Below are 27853 nucleotides of genomic sequence, written 5' to 3' on the forward strand. Positions count from 1 at the left end.
TAGTGGAGAAAAATGTTGCCATTCCTACAGAACCCCAAGTGTCAAACAGAGACTATACATCTCAGCCTATTTAACAAACTTGTAAAGTTTTAAGATTCTGGAAACTCTGTTTTAGTTACAGGTGGTGAACACGTGGGTAATACAGTAGGAAAAAGAACAGAAAGAGAAAAGCAGTTCACACCAGCCTAACCTAACAGAATTTTCAGCACTTCCTCCAAGCTCTGGGTTAATAGAACCTAACAAATTACCTCTAAGGCTATAAAAAGCTTACTTGGATAAAACCCCTTATTCCTTTTTTTTTTTTTAAAGATTTTATTTATTTATTTGTCATAGAGAGAGAAGCAAGAGTGAGCACAGGCAGACAGAGAGGCAGGCAGAGGCAGAGGGAGAAGCAGGCTCCCTGCCAAGCAAGGAGCATGATGCGGGACTCGATCCCAGGACGCTGGGATCATGACCTGAGCCGAAGGCAGCCGCTTAACCAACTGAGCCACCCAGGCATCCCCCTTTATTCCTTTTTAAGTGGTTTATATTTTAAAAACGAAGAGTATAGTAAAACAACTATTTCAGATGCAGACTAATTTTGATGTGTCTTGAAGCTGAAAATAATATGCACATTGAAAATCTGAAATTCATGTGTTAATGTAATATCAACCAACATGGGAACCCATGATGCAGAAAAGCAGGGAAACGTCAAGATTGAGAAAGATTGAGAAGAAACATCTTTGCACAAGATCTTAAAGTCATGGCTCCAGGTAAACACAGAGGAAGTGTGGTAAAGAGAAACATAGAAAATCCTGAACATTATCTTCTTAAAAAGGAGTGCACTCCGAATTTCTTTTAGTAGAAGGGATGAGGAGGAACGGATGTGATTTAAAATTTAAAGTTACTTGGATAGTAACATAAGTAATATTTGACACATCAAGACATCTTAAGGAAACAACTGCTCTAAGGTAATTTACAGATTAATGATTACACAACTGTTTAGTCTCAGTTAAGTGGCCCTGGTTAAAAGGACTCTAGTTTTTGACGGTACAGCAACCTGTGCGGTCCCTTCTCTTTAGGAAACCACCTTTTTCTGGCAACACATCACTCTTCTAGAGAGGTCTTGGGGATATCATGGTTAGTTGCACAAATCACTTAGTTATCCAGAGATTTTTGGCTTTTGTGGAGTTGTGTTGTTGTTGTTGCTGTTGTTCCTGGCATAACTCATTTTGGCTGCAGCTATCAAGTTCTCTTTTTAAAAAAATAATTAATTAAAAGAATTTTTTATAAACATATAATGTATTTTTATCCCCAGGGGTACAGGCCTGTGAATCGCCAGGTTTACACACTTCACAGAACTCACCATAGCACAATCAGGTTCTTATTTTTAAGGGATCTTCCTCCGGGGCCAGACTTGCATCAGTTATGACCAAGTTTTAGATCACTAAATATGCAAGACTTGATATTTTAATGTTATCCATTGACATTAATTATCAGGAATAACATTTTTTTTTTTTTTAAGGAAACATCTGAACAGAACGATTTTTGTTTCTCCTAATCTGCTTCCATTGATTAGGAAGGAGATTTTTGGTCCAGGAGAGTCAGCACGTAGGTGGGGCGGTCATGACAACCTAAGGAAACTTTAGTTTTTGGTTCTAAAGAAGCAGCTTTCATCCTGATGCATCTCTTGTCCGGCCCAATGGGGAGCTCCTTCTCCTAACAGCACTCTTTCTTCAGACCTTCACCCTGTCCAGTGCCTCTGCTCTCCTCATCTCTAACCAGAGAACTGTAACTCATCGGTCGGCCAGCTCACACCAGGCGGCCCTGGAGGATAGAACCTAGACATGCCAAATAACATTAGCTTGGCAATGAAAAAACTGGTGACTTAGCAGACATTTCAGTACCTTCATATAAAACATTTGATTAGATCCACAATTTTCTAAATTATAAGGTGAATGGTTGTATTTATTGAAGAATCCAGAAAAGCGTATTTTCCTTGCTTTTGTTTTCTATTTCCCTTTATGCCCTGAGTATGTCTGAACTCTCAGGAAAAGTTATATTTTCCTTGTGTCACATGGATATTCTTATTAGAACTTATAATTAAATATCTCTTCAGCTTTGTAACTAAAGGAGCTTGAAGCAATATAGCAGGGTACCCAATTTCCATTAAGTTGTCTTGCTCACAGCTTTTAACATAAACAGAGTAACATATTTTCCTCCAGCAATTTGAATTAGTTTCCTTCAATTTACAACTTCAAGAACCTGTATATGAAATTCATATATGACCTGTTTGCTAGGCTGCTATAAATCTGGAGTTTTCTAAGCAATTTAGATTTTATTTTATTTGACAACTAAATTTTATTTTAATATTAAAAGGTGTTAGTGAGACTGTTTGACTAGTCTTCAAAAAATGTTATGCATGCAAGGATGTGATGATTATCCATATTAAGGAAACAAGTTCACCAAAATGCCATATTCTTGGTATCCAATTAAATTAAAAAAGCAAAAATAAATAAATAAATAAATAAATAAAACATGTTTCATAGTGTAATTTCTTTTATAAAAGAGAGTTGTAAGGAAATAGTATTTGGAGATAGCATATATTAAGGATAAAAATATATATCCAGAAATTATTTTAAAGCTGCATGTACAGATGTGAAGATTTTATTGGATTCTATGTAAAAATTGAATATCTGCTTAACTAGTACTTTTAAAAATCACTTAAACATGTTTATTGAATGCCTACTATGCAAATCGTAAAGCTTTTAATTCTTACAAGTCTGTTTTTCTGACAACTAATAAAAACTGGAATGTTTTTGTGTCTTATTTATTTTAAAATACAATGTCCTGAAATACAAAAACTGAAATTTATTTGTAATATATTATTCATATAAGCCATTGATTAGATACTCATCCTTTAAAACTGAATAAAATATTTATAGCATACTTGGTTCAAAATATTTTATAAATACAAAGACAAATATCTTAGAAAAATATTAGGGTAATACAAATGTAAATAAATTCTTTTTGGACCCATTTCCAGTAAATGTTTCAGTAGGCCAAGTAGTTGAATAATTTGCCCATGGATGTTTTTATCCTTTAATATCTTTCCTTTTTTTCCCCTTGGTAAATCAGCGGCCAGACCCAGTTTAAGATTGAGAAAAACAATCTCCTGGAAGACTTCAGGTATTGAGTTTTATTGGCCTCAACTACACAGATACCTGAAAACTGAGGCAAAATTCTCCCTTCACTACTTGCAGATACCTAAGGCTAGCTGACTTCCAGGTACCTGCCATGTTTACTTTCCTTTCCAGCCAAACAGGTAGAAACTCTTTGTGAAAATAACACATTCCCCAGCCTTGGATTATTTGATACATCAATGAAAATTGTAGACATTTAGAAGATTTTTCAAGGCTTATCAAGCCTTGAAGTTACAATAGAATCTGAGATAAGTCCAGACAAAGGATGGAGATAAGTTCAACAATCTGACACTCTAATTTTCCTCTGCTTATGACCCAAGTTTTTTCTTTCTTGTTTTCTTTAATTGTGAAATTCTATTGAAGCCTGAAATGGCTTGATGAAATATGAAAGTTAGTATATTTGGAGTTCATCATCACATTTTGGAGGATTCTCTGGATTACCTTTGGCCCATACTTGCCTTTGTCCCACAGTGGAAGATTTCATGTAGACAGTTAAGCTTCCATGAGTTCTAAGGAGCTAAGGACTGATCATTCCCATCATTGCCAAAGCAGAGCCCTGAAATAAATTATTTTTATTCAAAAGTGGAACAGGCAAAGTTTTAGACCATATAACAAACTTCTTAATTTACAGTGGTATCCCAACTAGCTCCAGCCTGACTACCAGGCTGGATAGAGTACTGTTCCAAAAGCAGTAAGTATGACTTCAGAAGTGAGTATGAAAATAAATAAATAAATAAGAAAGAAAGAGAGAGAGAGAGAAAGAAAGGGAAAAAAAGAAAGAAAGAAAGAGTGTACGAGAAAATCCTTCTCTCGCATATTTAAATATAAAACCTCTTCTCAAATATCTTCTTTCTTTTCACTCTGACCTTTGTAACTTTAGGCGAACACAAAAGTATAAGTAACTTTAGGTTACCATAAATGTATTTTTTTAAAGGTTTTCTTTATTTATTTGAGGGAGTAACAGAGAGAGAAAGAGCAGGAGGAGAGGGAGAGAGAATCTGAAGCAGATTCTGCACTGAACAGAGCCTAATGTGGGGCTCAGTCTCATTACCTTTAAATCAGGACCTGAGCCGAAACCAAGAGTAAGATGCTTAACCAACTGAGCCTCCCAGGTGCCCCAAAAGTATTTTGTTAATATTTGTTTGGAATTAAGTCACACAAGTTTTCTTTTCTTTTCTTTTTACTTTTCTTTTCTTTTTTCTTCCTTCCTTCGTGCCTCCCTCGCTCTTTTTTTCTTTCTTTCTTTCTTTTCTTCAGATATAAAACTCAAAAAGCCAAAGGATTTGACAAATATATCTTATGAAGTATTCATTTAAATTGTCACCATCTTTTCCAAACCAGCTCTCTTGAGTTTGTAAGAAATATCATGAATATTTTTATCACTGGAAAAACAGGGTACAACTGAAGATTAAATAAATATTTGTTGGATTATTTTCTTCATCCTTGGTACTGGAATATAATTGGAGTTTATCACAGTATTGGTATAAGTCACTCTTTTGCAGTGGAATTGAGACTACAAAAGAGAAAGAAGGATACGAAAATAGTGGGAAGAAGAACAAAAACATGAGATTATTCCAGGAAAAAATCCTTCAATTACTTCTTCTAAGGACGAGGAAGAAATAAAATGACATTTGAGATTCAAGTCTGAAATTAAGACAATACCGAGGGTTTTTATAGAGTAGAATAAGATACCAAGATAGAATTTTAACTCCCTTTCTGGGGATTCCTTAGGAATGAAAATGATTGTTATGCACTTATTTTAGGAATAATTTTGCCTAAGATGCTAGAGATGGACTAAATAACCTCTCAAGGTCCCTTTGTTCCAATCTTTAAATAATTATTTAAATGAAATCAAGAATTAAATGTCTACTTTGACTTGCAATATCTCAGTGCATTGACCTGGGCTTTGTAACTTAATATCTGTAAGTACTAATCTATTTTAACTAGATAGGAACAGAAAAAATGAATTGCAAAACATGTTAATGAGATCAAAGATCTCAATATATCTTGCATGGTTTCAAGACCCAGAGGTCGAAATCCAGAAGGAGGAGGAGTGGAGTGGAGGAGAATGAAAAGGAGGAACTTCATTCAGAGTTAAGCTTTTAAATGCAGATGCTGTGGATGAAGGCTAAACCTAATTATATTTTACTGTGTATGTGATGAGAATAAACTCTAGTTGAAAAACTTCCTTCCTATGGGTCATTATAACTGAACAAAGTTTCATTTCATCTGAATGAAGATTTTATTTCCTTATTGTGACCTAACAGTAGCCATTTCCAATTACAAAAATTATCTTCTGAATAGCAGTGATAATTAATTAAAACTATCATCCTTACATGAAGAAGTACCACTAACTTTGATTCAAACCCTTCACATTAATTACCAAGTGCCTTTTTTTTTAAAAAGTACAATATTTCGAGATTCTTTTTTAACCACCATTTGTATCATAGGCTGATACTAAAAGAAGAATGAAACTTCAATTTTGGAAGATGGCATTGTAATAGACACATCAATTTTTAATTTCACATTAAAAAATAATGTTGGTAATACTTCACAATTTGATTTTTAGATTTCTTTAAATCAAACTGACTTCATTATTTTTACTATGTGGATAGTATGATAAATGATAAATTGTAACTTACAAAAAAAACAGAGCATTTGGAAATTAAGCCGTTGTAGGAAGGGACAGATATTGAAGACACTGTGCATAGAAGATTAAACTAATTTGCCTCTATTCTCACTAAATTCAATTTGGTTACTTCCATGTATGTGCATGTGCATGCTTGTATATGAAACATAAAGACTTCATCAATTAAGAATTCTTTCCATAGCGGGGTGCCTGGCTGGCTCAGGTGGTTAAGTATCTAACTTCTTGATTTTGGTCCAGGTCATGATCTCAGGCTCAGGAGATGGAGCCCAGCATTGGACTCCAGACTCAGTGGGGAGTTTGAGATTCTCTCTTTTCCTCTTCCTCTGTGCCCCTCTTCTCTAAAATATGAATAGATAAATCTTTCTTATCATGTTCTCCAAAAGAGGAGGGGGCATCATATTCCTTAATTCTTAACTTCAATTCAACTTCCAACATCCTTCTTGGAAAGAATTCTGCTTTTCTAATTTTTTTTTCTCCCTACTTACAAAGCTTCCTATATCCAAATGTCACATCATTCCTTCATTTGTGCTATTAGTGGAACCTACCCACGTCTACATCTCCACTTTCATTTTCTATTGTATAAAAAAAAATTCCACAACCGGAATTTGCTTACTGGTTGTTTGTTCTGTGCCAGATATCATTCTTAAGCTTTACATGTATTATATGAATATTCACAGCAATTGTGTTAGGTGGGTGTTATTAATATTTTTCATCTACAGCTGAGAAAATGGAGAGGCAATAGTGTTTGCATAACTGGGCTGTGTTACCTAGCTTTCCAGCAGAGGTAGCAGGACTGGAACTCGGGCAGAGCTGAATTCCTTGCTCTTGCCTGCTCCACTGCACGTGACACTCCTACTACCGCCTTTAAGAGCAACACAAGCACACTTTCAGAAGGGGTGAGAGGTCAAACCTGTCAAATGACTGACCATGAGTTTTAACTGTGAATCTGGAAGAGAACGAAGTTAAATTTCCTGGATATGATTCGAAACCATTGAGCTGGTAAATCTAGCAAAATGCTTTTCACAAGTTCCGCTCAACCTTTCTTCTAAAGATCCCCTCTTTATTGTTATTTTCACTATTTTCTGCTCAAATGTTACGGTTTCCTCTATGTCGCTTACTGCCCATCCACAATGCTTTATTTAACTTCCTATACTGTTTAACCAAATGAATTCTCTCAGCTAAAATTCTTGAAAAAGGGAAAGTAATTTTATCTTGTTCTCTCAAATTATGTTTATTATTATTTGGAGAAGTCACTGAAGCCTGGAGATTAGAACATTGGATTTGATAGGAAAATCCATGGATCATAAGTTCGATCTGTCATGAAGGGCTGTGTGATATTAGGTAAGTGACTTCTAGATGTAACTGTCCATCTATAAATTACAGATAAAACTAGCCTATCTCACAGGACTGTTACAAGTTTCAAATTCAACAGAGCACACAAGAAGCAACTAAAATACTCATGAAGTTTTAGAGCTATTCATACAGGTCCTGTTATCCTGCCATGGGTTATCTTTGCAATGTGATTATTTTACTATTAATCTGTTTTAATCTTTGTCAAAACCCACCATCTAAAAATGTGAGTTTTTATAAATATGCTGCAGCAGAATATCTAAACACTTAAAGGGTATATATACGTGTAAAGTAATCTCTCATTGCTATTTCTTTTAATGAGGGTAGTGGTAAAAGAGTAAGATGGCCATTAACTAATTGACCTTCTGCATCTATAATTTGTCTAGATGTGGGTTGACTTATTTCATTTGTTTACTAGAAATATGTGGAAGAACTGTTAGTTTGGAAACTTAGTTTGGTTTGCAGAAATATGACCTGAAGTTGCAAAAAGCCAATGTTAAATGAATTAGCAGACAAATGGTACTTTTAGAACACTTTCAACTGTTGTATTGTAGTCCAGGTGGAACAATTAACAACTGCTTTGAACAGTTTTACAGGTATGTTTTATTTATGTGTTATACTCAGTTGCAGTTCAGTCACATTACCCTGCTATTCACAACCAATTATCCCCAGATACACTGAACTTTGTAGACCAAATTGAACCATCTGTTATATACATAAACTTTGAATTCTTTGAAACGTTTTCAACTCAGAAAAAAAATGAATGTTTACATTTACTGAAAAATTTTTGTGATTTGTAACAGTCATTTAAAATCTGTTCCTATAAACCTATAGTGTATGTAGAGTATATGCATTCAGAAATGTGCTATGTGCCCACATTACGCTGCTTTTCTGGTGGAAGAGTAATAGAGAACTCCCCAAACATGTTTCAAAGGGCAAGATATCAGTCCTAACAGTTCAGCTATTGGTAAGAACATTGCTATAATCAAAACTCACTTAGAAAATTCTATTAAGACAGACACATAAATAAACATCAAGCACCATGAGAACTGTCAAAATTAAGGGAGATATAAACATGCCGGGTGTACAGTGGAGGACAATATTAGGTTTTGGCCAGAGGGGTGAAATAGGAAGTTATTTTTTCATGTGGACTCTAAAGAATGCAATCTAAGAGGCATGGGGAAAAAACAAAACAAAACAAAACTAAAACAAAAAAAACCATGATTTTCTGGGAAAGAAAGTTAATCTATAGTGGAAGTGATCAAGTAGAATGATGACAGAGAAATGAGCCTTGTATGTCTCCCAGGACTGCCATTTAATTAAGGAATCCAACTTGTGACTTTGCTATACTGATGTCCCTATTTTGTTAGTCCTTCTTGTATAGGCAGAGCTCTAGTCATCTCTTACTAAGTATGATTATTTCTTTCTTCCTTGTTGCCTAGCCTGCCTAATATCCTTTCCTAACTGATTTATATCTTTTTTTTTAAGATTTTATTTATTTATTTGACAGAGAGAGGGATCGCAAGTAGGCAGAGAGGCAGGCAGAGAGAGAGGAGGAAGCAGGCTCCCCACCGAGCAGAGAGCCGGATGTGGAGCTCGATCCCAGCACCCCGAGATCATGACCTGAGCCGAAGGCAGAGGCTTAACCCACTGAGCCACCCAGGCGCCCCTGATTTATATCTTTTTAACCAAGTTATTATCTTGGCCTAGTGTTACATCAATTAAAATCAACTGCTTACCACTCTTCAGTAACCATTCAGAGATGGTTCTCTGTTAGCGACTTCCCACCTATCTCATTTTATAGTAATGCTTGTCACTCCCTTATAGCAGTCACTATGCTAAAGACTCCAGGAGGGCAAAGAGCTGATCAGTTTTGTTTATGATTGCAATCCTGGTATCTTGAATGATGTCTAGCACATAGCAAGCCCTCAAAACTTTAGTTTTAAAATAAATGCTTGTCTACGTTTATCTTTCCAAAAGATTCAACATCATATTCCTTCCTTTGATAAAAATATCTACTCTTCTCTCCTCTATTATCAGTTTCTTCTGTTTCCATTCTAGTATGGACAATTAGCCCACCAAATTTTCAAGTCTCAAAGCTTAAATTATGTCTTAATTGAGGTGCACACCCAATGCTTTGAGACTCTTTCTAAATTATTATTTGTTTGTTTGTTTCCTATCCTGATGCACATTAGCCAATTTCCCTCTATGATGCCGGTGGGAAGGATTAGAGTAGAAGCCAAGTAAGATTTTTTTTTTTTTCCCAATAGTCTTCTATGAAATACTTTAGAATAATCTCATAAATCCTAAACACATACACATCTCTGGGTTTCATTAAATGGTCATAAGTAAATGAGAATAACACAACTCGTAGTGTCTGCATGTTGTATTAGTCATCTCAGCTTCTGTAACAAAATACCATAAACTGGGTGATTTAAACAACACATTTATCTCTCATAGTTCTGGAGGCTAGAGAGTCTGAAATCAGAGTGCTAATAAGGTTGGGTTCTGGTGACAGAATTCTTCCTAGCTTGTAGACTCTGCCCTTTTGTTGTAGCCTCACATAGCAGAGAAGTAATTGGTTTTTTGCTTTTTGTGTTCCTATAGGAGCACCTATCCCATCATGAGGGCTCCACCATCATGATCTAATTGTCCCCAAAGTCTCCATTTCCAACTGCCATCACATTGGGAGCTTGAATTTCAACATAATGACTTTTAGAGGGACACCATTCCATCCACAGCACATATTTATATAAATCACATGCATGTGAACATATATACATATACATGTACTTTTTTCCTACATTATATTTGTACTATTTATATATCTAGGGCAAAGCGTGATCAGTTTGGAATCTCTGATACATATTCAAGGGGTCTGCTGGGTTAAGACTATTTTTATAACCATAATAAGACAATGTTTGTTTTTTTTCACTTTATCAATATTTGCACTGATGGCTCAAAAGCATAACCTAAAAATGCTGGTAACATAACATGAATCAAGACTGTAGTTTTTGTATGAGAAAATGCATTTATTCAATTGTTTGTGCTGTGACCTGAGGAACCATTTTTTCATAGGGTACCATTTTTCTATAAAGAACACCTGATATAAACTGGCTAATCCCATTTGGATACTGAGCAGATATTTTGCCAAATTAAGTCTGTCACTTCAAGGAAAATAATTGACAAGATTTATTGCCAATGTAAAATTCAAGTTTTCCAGCAAAATTTAGAACTTTGGAAAACTTGTTTGCATCACCATAGCCTGACAGCTTCAAGATTTTCTGATGAGTTTGGTGATTTTATTAATGAATGTGATATTTTTATACTGTGTAATGAAGTGGGTCAACAGTTGAAAGACTTGCATAACTTAAGGAACCAATATTTTCCAATCTCAATAAATGATATCACAAAATCAGACATGACACAAGAATCATTCAAAGTCAGTACAGGTAAAACCAACCTATAAGAATTTTGGTGTAGTATCAAGGAAGAACATCCATAACATTACTCTCTTTCTAACTGTGTATCAGTGTTGGCCAGATTTTATTCATAGACATCAACCAAAACATACTGAAATACATTGAACCAGAAGCAAATGTGAGTATTACCTGTATTTGATTAATTCAGACATTAAAGAGATGTCCAGAAATAGAAAATTCTTTTCTCAATAATTTTTTTTGTTTTGGAAAATGCATTTTTTATAAAAAAAAAATTATACCTACAGATACTGGGCTTATTATTGTTATATTTAAACAAATTATATATTTATACAAATTAAATATTGTATATTATATATTTATACAAATTAAATATATATTTAAACAAATTAAATATTGTTATATTTAAACAAATCCTCAAAATAAAAGTTTTTGAGATACTCATTACTGTTTAAGAGTGTAAAAGCTTTCTGTGGTCAACATTTAAAGAATCTCTGATCTAGAAGAAATTTGACTTTGTGCTAAATCTAACAAACAGAGCATGCAGGGGGGTGCCTGAGTGGCTCAGTGGGTTAAGGCCTCTGCCTTCCACTCAGGTCATGATCTCAGGGTCCTGGGATCAAGTCCCACGTCTGGCTCTCTGCTCAGCAGGGAGCCTGCTTCCTTCTCTCTCTCTCTCTCTCTCTGCCTGCCTCTCTGCCTACTTGTGATCTCTGCCTGTCAAATAAATAAATTAAAAAAAAAAAAAAAAAACAGAGCATGCACACATTTTGTTCCACCACAAGGAACTGAAAAGTTTAACCAGACTATTGGAGAAAAAACATATAGAATATCTCTGTATTTACTCATTATCTTAATTGAATTTATTTTATTCTCTCTTTTTTCAAAAGGAGTTTTCCAAACCTTTTCTAGTGACTCAGGTCTACCATTTATACTTCTAAAATGTGATCAGTACTGCTTTCTGTGTTTCTGTGTATTTGTGCATGTATGCGTTGTGATTATGAATTCCAAGTCTTCCCCAACTTGCACATACTTTAGACAATTTGTTAGACATTTAGATCTATTACTGGCATTTAAATATCTCGAAGTCCCTGACCAAAACTTTTCTAAAAAAATCAAGTTTACCATTTCTGGAAAATAAAACAGTAGCCCACTACTGTTGTTTTTCTTCCTTTTCTTCTTTTCCTTAACTTTCTTTAATAATGCAGCCCATGTCCCTCCTCATCCGTAACAGGGCTGCATCAAACATCACTAGCCCACATAAACAGCACCTTTCCTGCTTCCTATGAAAATTTTTGTAACTTTATTGACCTCAATTTGTAGACAATGAAGATTGTAAACTTGAGATTCAGAAAAAGATAAGAGAGAATAGAGATGATCATTTTAGCCTTTTCTTTTGTAAAACTGCTTTCCTAGCTTTTCTGTGACTGGTCTCATGGTTTCTTATGCCTACTTACTACATGAAATTCATCACATTGTATTTTTCTACTTTAGTTTCTTTTTTACTCATTTGTCTTTCTTGTCAGACGTATTTGCGGCATAGATTACATCTTCTTCCTCATTTAATTCCACATTCTAGTACAGAGTCTGGAATGTACACAGAATTTCATAAATATCAACCTATTCCATTAACAAATGATGCAACAGGGTTGAACTGGATCATCCAATGTCAAAGCCAACATGTTTTTTGCCTATCTTTGTGGCTTCTACTTTCTGAAACTTTCTTAAGTTCTGTTTGGGGTTTACCTGCCTCAGGAAGAACTTGAGAAATACATGTTAAGCACTTGAACAAGATCTCAGAAGCCAGATACTGTGTGAAGATCTCACAGAAAACACACATTGCTTCCCTCTAAGACCCCTATAGGCTAAACAAAAATTTCCTGAGATAAACATTTATCTTTTTACTTTTCGCTTTAAATATCATTGAAATGAGATCTGAATGACCCTGAAGGCTGTGTTTTTTTTTTTTTTTTTTTCACAATTTTGCTTAGGAATGCTAAATTAATTGTTCTAAAGTGAATAACAATTCTGTGTGTACCTCTTTCTTATGGCTTTCTAATAGTTGTTCTCTTCTAGGCTTTTTTTCCTTCTTTTAGTCACATCTGTGAACTACCAACATGGAACATGACAGTCCTTCATTTGCTGAATAATTAATAAGATATTCATATAAAGTTAGAACTTTTATACTAAGTATTATGCAAAAATTAGGGAAGAAAGATTAGCACTAACTTTCCAAAGTGTCCTCAACCTTAGAGTTCATTTTGAAAACCTTGGAAATTTTAAAATCCTCTGTGTCTGGTCCATATTCCAGATCAATTAGATTGAAATATTAGGAGCTGTAATTCTACAATGAGTTTTTTTAAAATACCCAAGTAAGTCTAATGGTCAGTTAAATTTGAAAACCTGGAGCTAAGGGAGGAAAGATAAAAATTACCACCTCTGTATCTAAGTGGAAATGTAGACCATAGTTTTCAATTTAAGCCTGTTGTCCACCTTTAGAAAACTTACACCTTTTCTGCCACTCATAGTGAAAGAGAAAAATGAGTGACAGTGATATCTATAGCATAAGGTAAAAAACAATAAACTTATTAAGAGGAAAAAAATGTTTCATAGCTGTATATATGATATTGATTTGACTACTCACAGAAGGCTCATGGTATAGAAAGTTTTTATTTTTGGTGATATAGCAAAAGAAGAGAGCAACGAAGATAAAAACAAGGAAAGGAGATAGTTTCAAATATTTATTGACATTTTGAGTAATTGTGAGTGGTTAAGAAAAATAAAACTAAATGTGGATTATCTATAAAGATCAGGACAAATCTGAAGAGTCTTGGGAGTTAGTTCTCTTCAGGCTGCTATAACAAAATATCAGACCAGCAGCTTCTAAACAATAGAAATTTATTTCTCACACTCCTAAAGTCCAGAAATTCAATAAGGGGTGAGCATAGTTTCTCTTCAGGATCATGGACATCTTATATCCTCATGTGATTGAAGGGTCTAGAGAGTTCTATTAGGTCTATTTTATAAAAGCACTAATTGCATTCATGAGTGCTAAACTGTATAACCTAATCATCTCCCAAAGGCTCTACTTGTTAACATTATCACGCTAGGTATGAAAATTCCAACATGTGAATTTTGGGGAGACACAAATATATAAACTATAGCATTAGTTTCAGAGATCAAAGATTTCCAGTAGGTCAACATTCTGCCTTAGAGTAAGGAGAGATGTCAAAGCTGTCCATAGTATTGAAGTCCTCTTTATGGAAGTACTATGTTAACAGGTAGAATTAGATGGCAATGAACTGAGAAACTTGAGCAACTTGAAAGGGGAAGTCTGTTGATAAGAGAAATCTACCATTGCAGAAGAACACAGTACGACCACATCGAGAGGTCATAAATACCCATATACAAGACAAACTTGACAGTGTTCTGCTATAATAGATGATAAGGATATGTGATAATAGGATATTACTTGGCTTGTTGACAAGATGGTTATTGGTAACATTTTGAGATTATTATAGCATCAGAAAAATATTGAAGGTGGGAGTCTGGTTGAATATTCTTAAGAATTTACTTACTGAGAAGTACCAAAGTTCAATGAAAGTAGGCAATTATCAAGAATATTCACTGTCAAGAAAAAATATAGAATGGTAAGTCAATAAGATAGCATGTTGATGGAAGGATGTTTTGAGGAATTAAGGAAATCATTTTTACTTTCTTATATCTCTCCCCCACATACATAGTTATGTTCATCTTCACCCATGTGTTATAAATGTCACTTTCATCCTCTCTTTGCACACATGAATAGAAACTCTATTATATTTCCAGAACACTTTATATAGCCCTGTGATTTTATTTGCTTATTTCTATGTATATTTTTCCAGTTAGGTTATGGACTTCTGAGTACAAGTTCTATTTTTATTAACCTTAGCAGCCATAGAAACTCATCATAGATCAATAAATGTTCAATGACCTAATAAATTATTTATTATATATCTTATAAATTATTTCCAGTGTTTACTCCAGATAAATGCTCACCAAAATGGTGGAAAGAAAATGAGAAAAGATGTTGAGATTCTGTTTTTCTGTTTAGATGCATAAAAGTGCCATGATAAAAGAATATGGGGTTGGTAGCACTCACAAATACAAAATAATATTTTTGACAAAGTATTTATTATTCCTGATCTACATTTCATTTTTTCTTGTTCCACATAATAAATCTAGAGATTCTACTGACTTAGATATTAAAAATGTTGTTTTGTTCTCAGGCAATGGTGTTTTGTAACAACAACAAAAAAATCTTTTTTAAGATATGAGAGAGAGAGAATGAATGGGAGAGGTAAAGGGAGAAGGAGAGAGAGAATCTCAAGTGGATTCCACACTGAGTCTGGCTTGGGGCTCAGTTTCATGACCCTGAGGTCATGACCTGAGCCAATATCAAGAATAGGACACTCAACCGATTGTGCCACCCAGGCACCCCACAAATGAAAAAGGTTCTAAAAAGATGATGAGAAAAATACCTACAGAAACTTGAAAAACACATAAAAATACAAATGAACATAATGCAGTATTGAGTCTGGATATCTAGAAAAAACCCTGAAGTCCCTTCATATTGACAAGTCAGCTTTAGGGAGGAGCTGGCTCCAATTGTATTAAATTGGTATTACATTTAACAAGGAAAGAGAGAGAGAGCGAGAGCTCTTGCTAGGGATAGATTTAGAAAGAACTTAAAAATAACAACAAGATGACAGACTCCTAGATTGATGAAAGAATATTGGAAATGAAGCAACAGAGTCCTAAACAGAAGTTTAGGACACTTGCATGGTCCTTACTTTTAAATGTTGAAACTAAGACAACATTGGATTCTATGTGGAAGTTTAGAAGGCAAGCATCAACTATTGACTAGGATTGCTTTTGTATTAATGGGAGAATTTATAGGGAAAAGATTATCTTTAGAGGTAAAATCTATGTCCAGCTTTAAAGGCATTCATTAGTGACTGAATGCAGACTGTACTATACATGACCATTTGCAATAAATGTTAGTTGATTGAATATTTTCAAAAGCAAACTAGCAGTTGGAAGCTTTTATATGGACTGAAACAAAATGTCCTCATCTCTGTATCCTCAGATCTCCACACTATGTTCACATATAATTGATACTTATGAAGTCTTGAAAGATTAAATAAACAAATTTAAACTAAAATTAGAGAATTCAAATGTAAATATTAAAACAAGAGAAAAGTTACAGTAACTATGGTGTTTGAGAAAGAATACTTTCCCAATTATTTTTGTTGCAAGATGTTCTACAGTGATGGAATAAGTTAGTGATTGTCAGGGCACATTTCATGGAGGTGAAGAATTGTGGAGTATAAGAGTTATGATCATGGCAGCAGTTGATGACCAGCTGGATACAAGGGGAAAAGAAAAGCAGAATATCAAAGAGAAGGCCAAGTCTACTGAGATATGTAAGCCATTATATGTCATTAAAAAATGATGAGTTGTTCGAGTTTGGAAACAAAAATATATTAAGTTAGTTTCCAAGAAATAGTCTCCTAAGTCACCACAAATGTTGTTGTGCTGTCATAGTGCTATAACTGGAAGTTGTATAATGTGATGACAAATGTCATTTGACTTCCTGGGTTCCAAAACTAAGTCCACCCCTTACCAAATATATGACATTGAGAAAGTTGCCTGACAAGTCTTTGCTTCAATTTCCTCATTTATAAAAAGAAAATAATAAATCTCTCTGTTCCTCTGGCTTGTCAGGATCAAATTTTAAAATACTTGCAATGGATTTAGTTGAAATCTAGCCCAAGGAAGCGCTCAACAAATATTAACCACTAGAGCATATTCTCATTTTCAGATCAAACTCATGGAGATGTTATTTCCTTTACTTTCTATAATTATATTTACTTTTAAACTTCTGTTTTGCTTAAAAGCAGACTTATATTAATCTTGACAACTGCTTATAAACTCAGTAATTTTAGTAAAGATTGATTCTTTAATATTCAAAAATTGTCTTCTCTCTTATGTTTGTATGTGCTGCTGAAATAAGTTACTCTGTATCTTTGTCTCTTAAAAAACAAAACAAAACACCTTTCCATTGCTTCTCTAATGACATGGATTTAATTTTCCCCATTCACTCTCATTTTCAGTTAACCAACTGTGGTTTTCAGTTAACCAACTGTGTCAACTCTTCACCAAAAACTTGAGACCCCTTCATGATCACTCATCTCTATCAGTCTGTCAGCACTTACTGTTATAGCACCAGGTTGATGGGGACTTAAAATATCATATACCCATCACTCTTCTCTCACTTTAGTACCCTGATGGACCCATGGTTTCTCTAAGATTCTTGGAATCCGTCCAGGTTGTAACAAAAGAATGGAGGTAAAAGTCCCACTGTTCTAGTATTTACCCAAACTGAATCAATGTGAAACAAATATAGGGATCCTTCATGGAGACATCCACTTATGCCTAATCCTATTAAACATATTTTCTCTGAGGGTAAAGTCCCTCTTCTCAGGGAAAAGTCACTATTCTCATTGTGCTCAGTAAAAAAAGAGAATCTGATAGACATTCTTTTACCAATTCTATTTTAGTTTTTATGAAAAATCTTGTGACGAAAAAGATGTATGTGCCTCCAGACTTCCTGTTGCAGTAGCTTCAGTTCTCTTGTTGTTCAAGCCAAAGCTCTTGGATTCATCTTATATTTCTTTCCATTTTCCACTTCTTTTATCCAACCCATCACTAAATCTCTTTTTTTTCCTTCTGAATATATCCAGAATCTCAACTTTTCATCTTTATACTCTAATCTATCTCCTCTCTTGACCACCATATTATTCCCTGAATTGTTAACCCCCCTTCCACTCTAGCCACATTTTTAGTTAGTATCCTCCCCTGCAGCCCTAGTCATCTCTTTTCAAGCATAGTTAGGCTCAATGATCTCCTAGCTCAGACTCCTTGAGCGGCTTCATATTTTACTAAGAAAATATTTGAAGATACCTACTTTATCAATGCTCTGGCCACTCTGGGCACCTTTTTTCTTACTCAAGACACACTGATCTTTCTGCTGCTTCTTAAACATGTCAACTACTAGCTTCTGCACTTGTTGCTGGAAATTTCCTTGCCCAAATATCTGCAAGTTTCACCCTTCACTTCCTTTAGATCTTGTTAAATGCCACCTTATCAAAAAGATTTTCTTCAATTTCTTTATAAAATAGAAACTTCTCATCATATTCTTCATCTGCTTTTTTGACTTCATATTTCTTCATAGTGTTTATTGTCTCAAGACATGATTTATTGTATACTTTCTTGTTTATTGTTGTATTCCCTACACTATGAAAGTTCCCATACAGAAGGATTTGTGCCTGTTTGCTGACTATTACATGTCCCAACTGTACATCAGACACACTCTAGGTTCTTAGCAAATATTTTTTGAGGGAATGAGACTCTACTTGAATATTTTACCTCTTAATTTTCAAAACTGTTTTTCTGAAACTATAACCATCAAAACAGCTTTTGCTTATAAAAATGTTGATGGAGTTCTGGCAAGTGAAAATAATCTTAATTTTCAAGATACATAACAGTTTAAATAAATTTGTTTTAGAAGTTCTGATTACTATTACCTTTAAGGTTTAAGGAAAGTTTCCACTTGTATGGCACAATCTGAGCATTAAATTTAGTGTTAACACACTGACAACATATGCTATTTTATGGTTTTCCATTCCTGGGGCAAATAAATTCTCCTTAAAAAAAAAATAATACCTCTAGACCACAGCAGGAAGATGTGAAAGGTAAAGTGAAAAAAAAAATTACAAGAAATAAAAGGTTTCTGTACCCTGAGAAGACTGGAGAAGACTGACCCCTCCAACCCCAACCCTCCACCATTTACTAGAGGATAATCCATTTCCAAAGGTCAGCTTTCTACTGCTAGTGAGACTGAAAAAGTGCCAAGGACCCCAAATTCTTGGAATTAAGTAGGAATGAACCTCTGATGCAGCAGACTTTTGATTAAAATCATACATATATATTTGCTTGTATTCTCTCTGAACGCCCTCATACAGTTCTAATTTCTTGCAGTGCATAATACCTTTAAGGATAAAGGCATGTGTTCATTCATGTGGAAGACTGATCATTACTGGCTCAAAATAAGCATATCTTGAAACACTAAAGTCCACCACTTAAAATATCTAATCAGAAGAAATATTGGCACTGTCACAGAAGTCCCTAATTAAGTATTGTGTATTTGAGTACAAAATCAATGTATAGAGAAGTGAAGATTAGCCTACATGAAAATTTTCTGGTGTTCTATTTCATTAATATATCCCATCTTTTGCTTTAAAGCCAACTTGGTTTCATTTTTTTCTCCTTCTTTGTTAATAAACTGTGATTGTGTCTTGTAATGAATATACCCATAAACCATCTGGCAGTTGTCTCACGGCTCATTACGTGCTATGGGCCACTCTGAGAAGCTGCCTCAGGTGACATTTTAAACTGGTACATGCAGAGAAAATCACTTTTTATTATTGAGATCAAATTTTGGAAAGAAGAGCTCTTCTTCTTCTTGTCATTAATATCTAAGAGAAAGGGGTGGTTAATCAAATAATAATCCAACCACAGTTCTCATTTTCGGCTATAAATGACAATTCTCTCCACATACATATCTATGTACTTTTATGTGAGCTAAGGATATAACGTTTTATACACTAGGGCTGTTGTGATTTCTAGTACATTTTTCATTTCTTAATTATTAATTGTGTATTTCCATATTACTTCATTGCTTTATAAAGTGTTATGAATATTTTATAGGGACTAGGAACTTGGCATTCTGACATTCTTTCTGGGATGAAATTGTGCCCCAAGAGACCTCATCATCACAGACACATGAGTTTCTTTCCAAGACATGCTCCCACATATTCCATTTTTTTAGTTCACATTGTCCACTTTAAATACTGTGCTATCTCCTGTATATAGTACTTCTTTTTGGCAAAAATCACAATTAGTGCTCTAAATGGCAATCTGTCATTCTGTTGTCAGTTAAAGATAAGTTTACTGTGGCTTGGAAACTGTGTGGAAACTATATTTTCAAAGAATAAATCTTAGAAAGAAAAGAGTATCCAAAGTGTTTACAATGCACAAATGAGATGTACTAAACTCATAATTCCATTCAGGCAGATTGTGTCATAATTCTGCTTGATAGCAATGAGATAGATTGATAATCTAGGAAAATGAAAACACCTTGTGAAAAATAGGCATGTAAATGATTTTTTATGTTTTCTTCTGATGGAAATGAAGTTTTTAAATTGTTGTATTATTACCAGACAGAGCATAACTTTGCTTGATTGGTGAAAGTCAGAGGACAGAGTGTTTAAAGAAATGGTTCTAGCATAATGAGCATTGAGAAGAAATTTTTGAAATTTCAGGGAAGGAGAACTTGACAGAAAAAAAAAAAACTTTTTTCTTAAAATTTTACTAGATGCTTAGAAATACCAACTTAATAAGCTTCTCAGGAACTGCAATACTTTTCAATATACTTCTATTTTGGTTTGTTTTATAAGACAAAAGCCTGAAATAACTATAGTTACAAGAAACACTGGTAGTTTATTTTGAGCATTACTGTATAATTGATTTTTAAATAGACATTATAATATACACACATATTTATACAGGGTGGGGGAAGAAGAGAGAAAATGTACCTGTGATTAGAAAGATTTGAGATGGTTAATAATTACTGGGAAATAATATTCTTGAAAGAATAAGTTATACTAACAGGAAAAGACTGGGTGGTTTTCTCTCAGGGTAAGATGATGCATGGTATTTCTACAGGTATGTGGAAAATATTCTTTCCTATAATGAGATTAAGAGCAAAAACAAAACAAAAACAAAAACAAAAACAAAAACAAAACAAAACAAAAACCCCATGAGACCATACAGCACCATGGGTTTAGCCCTACAGTAGCACTGTATCTTACTTTATTGTAATTACTTGTTTGCATTGCGCCTGTATCAGATTTGAAGTTCCTTGAAGGGGGAGATGTATTTATCTTTTTTTTTTTTTTTTTTAAGATCCAGTATTGAGAGGAAGTGCACACAATGTTGTATTCAGTTCTTTTATCTTCTCTACTTCCCAAACACATTATAATATTATTTCCAAAATCAATACTAAGTTTGGGCAGAAACTCCAGAAATATGACACCACATTGAAGGGTCTTTACTTTTGATGTACATTTTGGTGTAATACAATTCATCCTCCTATCAAAGAGTAAACAATAAAAGCCAAACACAATTCACAACATGCAAAATGACTTAGTTTATAACAGCAGTACAATTTTAGGTGAATGTTTTATGTGATGTATGACAGAGCTTTCTCTTATACTTAAGCTCATACCTCTTATTGGCTGGCATTAGTCACAGATGGAGATGTCTACCTGAATACAGCTGCTGTCAAGGAAGTCCCACAGAGAACATATTTCAAATCCATGACTCAGCAAAATATTACCCAGACTGAAAAATACAATTCAGAGATTGCATATCTGTGAATTACAAGGGTGCATCAGAGCAAGGATGCTCATTTTCTTCAACAGGGTCAAGCAAATACATTTGATTACTAGTGCCTACTGATCTTGAGAAGTCCAAGGAACAAGGCCAAAACTCAGAAAAAATCAGAGCATTTCAGTTATTCTTCATGATTAGGCTTCCAAATAAGATGAGAAGAACTATCTGTAAAGATATTTCTGTAAAGGAGGAATATGAAATGGTTTCTAAGAAATGGGAAAGTACTGACACTTGAGAAAAGTGTGATGAAGGCTTCAAGTGACTCACACTAATAGTGTTAGAGAAATCACATATTCAATATTTGGAGAATCTCTATGAAACAAAACATTCCATAAGGATACTAAATCATTACAAAATATATTTAAATACAACATACATTTGAAGATACTCCTATACAAAGGAGACTTTAAAATCTCCCACTTGGGATATCTACTTTTTTTCTCTTTATTATCAAGTGCACATGTTCTTCATAAATAGGTAGACTTACATAGAACAAAGAGACAGGCAAAAATAATAATACACATTTACACACATACACACAGGACCAAGTTTCTAATTGGCCCAGGTAAATCTCTAGTACAGTAGATGTTCTAATGATTCTTTCCCAATGGCTGCAGATAGCTGTTAAGAGTTGCTATAAATCCTTATTCTCAGGCATAAAAGCTAATTACCATCGTAGGTTAGGAATGAATTTTCCTCTTCCCTCTGTGCCACAGTGGGTTATTATACAATTAGCTACATAAAAGAGATGTCATTCTTTACCTCAAAGCATTAATTCTTGTCCACAGTGAGAAGCAGCCACATTATTGCTGGTCATTTGTGTTGTGTTGATTGTTTTATTCACAACTCCACACAATATCCACACCTTGATGCAGTAAATGTGATTGGAAAGAATGTCCTGGAAGATAAAAAAGGAATTGCATAAAGGAAGATCTCAAATATTACAGGAGGGCACTGCAGAGTACATGGTATATAGCTGGAAGAGTTCGCAAATGAGCCTCTATTTAGAGCTTGACTCTGTGACTCGATGTCTACGGTCTGTGTTGGAAAATTCCAAAGCAGTATCTTTGTTAATACTGCTTCTACCTTATTCTTGTTATCTGCTTCTTCTTAGATTTTAAAACAAAATATATTAGATCGTTCATTAAGTTGCATGTGAATATTATACTTTCTCTCTCTCTCTCTCTCTTTTTTTGCCCCTCCTTTTTTAATGTCCATGCTATGGTCTGGATATAGTCTATAGTCTTATTTTCAAGTTCAAAATGTTTTCCCCTCTGCTTAATTACTTTCATCTGTTAATTTCTTCAAATTATCTAATGCATATTTTAGTTCTAAAGTTTGAGATTATATGTAGATTCTGACTCTGGTGAAATTCACAATATTGTCTTTATTTTCTTGAACATATTAATTAACATTATTTTAATGCTCATGTCTGAAAATTACCAGGATTTTTAAAAAATATTTTATTTATTTATTTGAGTGAGAGAGTGTGTGAGAGGGGAGAAGGTCAGAGGGAGAAGCAGACTCCCCATGGAGCTGGAAACCTGATTCAGGACCCGATCCCAGAACTGAGCCCCCCAGGAGACTCCCAGGGTTTTCTTGGTTTTGTTTTTGGTTTTTTTGATTGTCTACTTTTTCTACTTTCTTTTTGATCCTGTTTCCAGGCATGCCTTGGTAATTTTAGTTCACTATATAGGAAAGATCACTGTATAGAAATTTTAGATGATGTAATCTTTACCCAGAGGATTTTTTTTTTTTCAAAAGTCAGTTATATGTACGGCCAGATTATTTTGTACCAATCTGAAAGTAAATGATTTGAGTGGGATTTTAAATTATTGAAGTCTAATTTCTTTCCAATTTGTTTTTACTTGTAGAGTGTCTTCTAGAGATTACAATGGAAAGCCTGGGATATTAACTATAGTCCATTTTCCTGGGTAGGCTCTGAATTCAAAATTTCACCTCTCAGCAAGGCAAAAGTCTTTTTCCAATTTCTGAGTGCTATGAAGATAATAGTAGAGCAAAATGCATGGGCTTCCTAATTTCTGGCTATATTGGTAGACCAGAACTCCAATTTTTGTCTCTTAGTCCTGAGAGGTTGATAAATATTTTGAGTCATGGCTTTCTGCTCATCTTCTGGGGACTGCCTCACTAAAGAATTATCAAGTGCCTTTTCAAGTTAATTTTATGATATTTCTGTTCTTATGAAATTTGACTCCTCAAGTCTTGACTGTCCAGGTTATTTTCTGATGGCTTCAAGCAATAATTTTGTTGTTTTTATGTTTTCATTTCTTGCACTGTTTATAGTTCCTACTTTCAAAGGAAGATTGGACTTATAAAATACAGTCTGTCATAATCAGGAATGGAAGTTGTATAAGCATCTCTTTAAAAGGTCCTAAATAAGACTTTTGATTAAGAAGTAAAAACAGAAAAATTAAAAATAGAGGGGCGTGAGAAAAATGGACAAAAAAATTCCTGGGGTGAAAAAGGAAGAATGGCTTTAAATTGGTTTATAAACCATTTTAAGTGTTTGCTTTGGGGGGGGAACAGTTAAAAACAGAAGTACTTGTAAGGTGTTTTGCAATCCAGTCAAGTAAAACAGATTGATTTTTATCTGTAAATTGTTATTGACTGTGAAAATCAGTGAGCTTCTGTTGTTAGAAATCAGAACACAGTGCATTAGACTGAATAAATGTATTGCCTAGTAAACTTGCTTGGTGCTAAATTGCATTCAACTAGTGAATAGTTTAATGATTTTTTTTTTCCCTAAGAAGTGAACATGTTAGTGTGTCTCAAATGGTCTGTTTTGCTCACTTGAATTTGTAGGCAGAGAGCTTACATGCCTCACAAAAAGATAAGAGAAACCATAAAAGTGATGAGGCAAAACAGATATCCAAATGGCAAACGTGATCTAATTTATCTGTGAACATTTAACTGAAATTAATTCTTAAATGATTGATCATATTTTGTGACAGCAACTGTAACTGTCTCTACGCATGAGTTAGAGTCAGTCATTGTGGGGATTGTAAAGATGATCAATGATTTGGCTTTTTGACAAGTCAAATCACAAATGCATTAGAATTCCTTGTGCCCTTCATGAAATACCTACCCATGAATACATCAGGCATTTGGAATTTTCAGGTATAATTCACATATTGATTTTAATATAATTCTCTGAAACATTGTCAACCAATACTTATTAGGTGCCCTTTGACTATGTGACCAATTAGCAGTGTGAACATGTGGAAAAGGTACACATCTGTCAGGAAAGACTTCTTTCACTGTTGGAAAGGAAGATGGTGATGTATATAAAATCATTTGCTGAACAAATACAATGTCTCTGGCATTAGGTGAGGACTAAGATTACAAAGACACAAATAAACCACTCAACCTTTCTCTCAAGAGGATTATAATATAGTGGAGCAGCAGATAAATAAACCAACACAAAGGATAGGATGTGATACATTCTATACACTTATTTCCTCAACAAATCCTTTTTTGAGCAATTTTACGTACGAGGTTTAAGGGGATGAAATTTGAGCTAGTAAAATTAGATAATTTATAAATATAGCAATTTACAAAGTTGGCTATTAGACTTATGGGGAACGACACTTAAAACAAATTTTGAGTTTACAAAGGGATTCTCTGTAGGGAAGGAGGTGCTGCTTCAAATAGGTGACAACCGAAGTGATGGGGTTCCCCCGGGAAAGAAGAGAGCAAAATTAGGATGTGATGTCAATTTAGTTAAGCAGAAACCAAATATTGCCAAGCCCCCTTCCATGTATGGATAGGGATCGACACAAAAAGATTCAAATGAGCTTTGGAAGGTAGAGAGGAAGGAGTAGCGATTATCTATAGAAGATGAATGCAAGCCTCCATCTGCACACACTGCCAGAGCTTGCCCATTCTTGCCAATCCACTGGCTTCTCTTACTGGTGTAATCATAGATCCATAGCTCCTTTCTCTGTTATTGATCTCTTCCTTCAGCTTCTTCAAGTCCTGGTCCAGACATAGGTGGAACTCTGGGGTGAAGGACACTTGCTGCTTTTGCAGATTACCTTATAACTGGAGTTAGAGGCAAATTCTGATATGTCCTTGAGGACACCGGTTTATTCTCTAGTTTGTTTTTGTTTTGTTTTTTTTTTTTTTAATTCTGTTTCACTTAGAGATATTTTTCTAACTACAGATCAAAGTCACTTCAGATCCACACAATAAGGTGCAGAAACAATTCAGTCCATTGGCTTCTTCACTAGTTTTCTTTCCTGGTCTCTAGTTAGTGACTTTTCTCTGATGTTCCAACCATCTTCTTCTAGAACTTTGCTTCACCAACTTTGCCCACAGTTGTGTAAATCCTTACCTTTATAATAAATGCTTTATTTCATATTATTCACAGTTGTTCTTGTTCCCCAATGGAAACCTAATTAATTCTTAAAGTTTTTTTGTTTTTGTTCTTGTTTTTGTTTTTGTTTTTGTTTTTTTTTTAGCTTCATCTAGCAACCATACATGGATGAGGTGGCTGAAAGAAAGGTTGAATGTGAGGAATAGCAGAAAATGAAACTAGAAAGGGATCCCATTCAGATCTACTTTAGAGTAGGATACATGGCTGGGTTTCCATTTTCTGAAAATCCCACTTGCTGCTTGTGAAAACGCAGTGTAGTGTCTAGATCTAAAAAAAACAAAACAAGCAAACAAACAAACAAAAAACCCCGACAAACCCAGTAGGTTAAATGATTATATATTTGAGGATAATACTAACAATCTGTACAAAGGCAGTAAGGGTGGAGGGGAAAAGAAGGATCAAAGGTAAGTACAAGTGAATTTTTTTTTCAGTTAACATATAGTGTATTATTAGCTCCAGGGATAGAAGTTAGTGATTCATGAGTTGCATATAACCACCCAGGGCTCATTATATCAAATGCCTTCCTTAGTCCCCATCACCCAGTTACCCCACCCCACCCTTCATCCCTCCAGCAACCCTCAGTTCATTTCCTATAGTTAAGGGTCTCTCATAGCTTGGCTGGCTCTCTCTTTTTAACTTATTTTATTTTTTCCTTTCCCACCCCTATATTCATCTGTTTTGTTTCTTAAATTCTACATATGAGTGAAATCATATGGTCCTTATCTTTCCACAACTGACTGACTTCAGTCAGCATTAAAAAAAAAAAAAAATGAAATCTTGCCATTTGCAACAATGTGGATGGAACCAGAGGAGGTATTGTGCTAAGTACAAGTGAAACTTAATAAATGATTTAAATATTTTTTTCTCATTCCTGTCATTAGCCTTTTCATTAACAAACGTTTTTCAAACTTAGGTCCTTAGCTCTTTCAAACCATCTATAAATCATAGTGACTTAAGAGTCTGTGAAAGAATAAAGAAGCATAAAACTGAAAATTTCAGAGTGGATTACAAAGTGAAGGTAAGCATTGAGTATAAACTTGCTGTGTGAAGTACATGTATATGTATACTAGATAAATAAAAATGTTTCTTTTTTTAAAGATTTATTTATTTATTTGTCTGTTTGTTTTTTATTTGAGAGGCAGAGAGTTAGTGAGGGAGCACAAGGTGGAGGAGGGGCAGAGAGAGAGGGAGAAGCAGGTTTCCTGCTGAACAGGGAGTCCAATGTGGGACTTGATCCCAGGACCCAAGAGACAAAGGTAGTCGCTTAACTGACTGAACCAAAAAGGTGCTCCAGTAAAAATGTTTCTTAATGCTTTGGTCAAGAACATTTGAAATCCTCTAATTTATGGGGACCCAAATATGGAGATATCCTCATGAAATGGGCCAAATTCTCATTGTGGGAGCTTGAGAAAATGGATCTAAACAAAATATCAAGGGAAAAATAGAGAAAAGAGCTACATGAAATAAATACTGCTACCTTTATATTTATATGAAAGAGAAGAATATCTACTATTAGTTTTCTATTCTCAAAAACTGTGTAAATTGCTGCTTCTGCATTTGGACATTTGTTAACCATGCCATTTTTTTTCTTATATTAGAAAGTAATAATAACCTTTGGAAATTAGAAGGGTAATGCACTCATTTTCTAGTCAAATACATATTCCCAAAGTCTTCTGAATTTGTTATTATAGTTTTGCATCTAGATACATGGTTTAAAGAATCAATAAAATCAGAATTATTTGCGTATATTCTCATGAGAATTTTTGTCTATTTCCTTCCCTTTACTGACTTTAAAAGGAGCCATTTATAATATAGTTAATGGTTAATTCAGTATGTTCGCCAAGGTTGTAATATAATGTATACTGATCTAGGCTTGAAAATAATTTAAATTTTAATTATTAACTCATCAGTTAAATATGCTCTGTGGCTTGAGATAGATGAGTGTTATGATATGAGTATACATTGAATTAATAAGCCTTCCTTGTTTTCTGGCTTCCAGTTGGGTTCGATCAATGGCGACATGTGTAGGAGAGTTGAAGATGGAAGAAAAGTGAGATACAGTTTATTTTCCACAGACTTTCTACCTGCTGAATTAGCTTCACTACGCTAAAGTCTATAACTTCTATAGAGCAGATTTCTCCAGTGTCTTTCTCTGGGCTTCGGAAACTGTTCCCTTTCTGTGTCCCTTCTGACCTGGGCTGGAAGTATCTTTCCCTAGGCTTAGTCCCAGTGTACTGAATTATTCCAAATTGATTTCCTAAGACCTGGTCCATACCTT

The sequence above is a fragment of the Mustela nigripes genome, chromosome 1 (assembly GCF_022355385.1).
Source record: "Mustela nigripes isolate SB6536 chromosome 1, MUSNIG.SB6536, whole genome shotgun sequence".
Lineage (NCBI taxonomy): Eukaryota > Metazoa > Chordata > Mammalia > Carnivora > Mustelidae > Mustela > Mustela nigripes.